Source organism: Marmota monax, unplaced genomic scaffold (assembly GCF_021218885.2).
Source record: "Marmota monax isolate L192 unplaced genomic scaffold, Marmota_monax_Labrador192_F-V1.1 WCK01_AAM20220418_F8-fsc00524, whole genome shotgun sequence".
Lineage (NCBI taxonomy): Eukaryota > Metazoa > Chordata > Mammalia > Rodentia > Sciuridae > Marmota > Marmota monax.
The window spans coordinates 273,985-275,411 of NW_026694475.1; positions in this window are offsets into that span (position 1 = coordinate 273,985).

Below are 1,427 nucleotides of genomic sequence, written 5' to 3' on the forward strand. Positions count from 1 at the left end.
AAGATTAAAATATAATGAATGAGTAATAGGAATGCAATTTGCTATAAAGTGATATCTGACTCAGTCTGGGTCTTATTGTTCCCAAAGGTTTCAGAGAAGAATTGTCTTTCAATTGGACCTAAGAATATTCAGAGAGTAAAAGAAATGTACTCTGAGTCACTGCATAAGATATTGGTCTCAGATATTCGTCATTTTAAATATTTCATGTGACAACTACCTCTCAGGGTGGCTCAGAAGTTAGAAGGTCAGTGTCCCAATCCTAGAAATGACCTTGTTCAAAAATTGTGTTTGGTCATATGCATAGAGAAGAAGCTCCAAAGGCTGTAATGACATTCAATCTCTGTAGATGTTCCCACTCATTCTAAAAGAGTAAAATATATGTTGTCTAGGTATAAAGTAAATGTTGCTCTTACTGTTTTGTATCTTGGTTTTTATGCTTTGAAGAAGAAAAAAAATAGTGTGGCCTATGCTATGGTCAATAAGCACCACCAACATATCCATGGTTTTAAAACCACAAGTTATTTACCACCCATGTTGCAGGTTTGCCATGGTTGAGCAATTGATTTTCTGCTTCCTATCACCTTCTTTCTAGGACAAGGCTAACATAGTACCCAACATCTGGAATAATGGCAGGCTGACAAAGAATGAGGATGTGATAAAGTGCACACTGCCTTTTAAAACTTCCACTCAGAGACAACACAGGCCACTTCTGCTCATATTTCATTAGTCATATTAGAAGAGGTAAAGGAAATAGAATTCTACTGCATGCCCCAGGGGATATTCAAAAAATTATTTTATATCACTATTTTATATTAATATTTCATATTAAGTGTATGTGGCATTTAATGCATTCAACTTTACTGCAGAGATAATAATGATCGCTCTGTAGTGAGGGCTTATTCTGTTCAGAGCACTTGGGTAAAGGTTTTGCTCCCATCACACCATTTAATTTTCCCATTGACCAATGGTTAGGTATCTTGATTTGCTGGAAAATGATATTCGTCTGTTCAACATCCATTCCCTGTGTGTGTGTGTGGGGGGGGGCGAGTATGGGGGGGCTTTAATGAAGTGAGATTTCATTTGGTGTGTCAGTATTAAAGCTCACATTATCCTTAGAATTACAGGCAGCTAAGTGACAAACTGCTGGCCAAACTATGGTTGTAAAAGTAAGTAAATAAATAAATAAGTTGAAGACATTCACTTTTCCTTTTTCTTTCTGCTGAAGGGTGAAATAATGTCCAGAGATATAATAGACATTTGGGGACAATAAGGTACAAAGCATAAGAATGGGAAGATGCTCATGGAAATGTTGGCAGTGACATCAGCGTGCTGCTGATCTAATACCAGCAGCCAATTACCTCTGCCCTTCCTGTTGTATGAGCTAAACAAGCCTCCTCTTCTCTGAGATGAATTTTAAAGGATGAGCT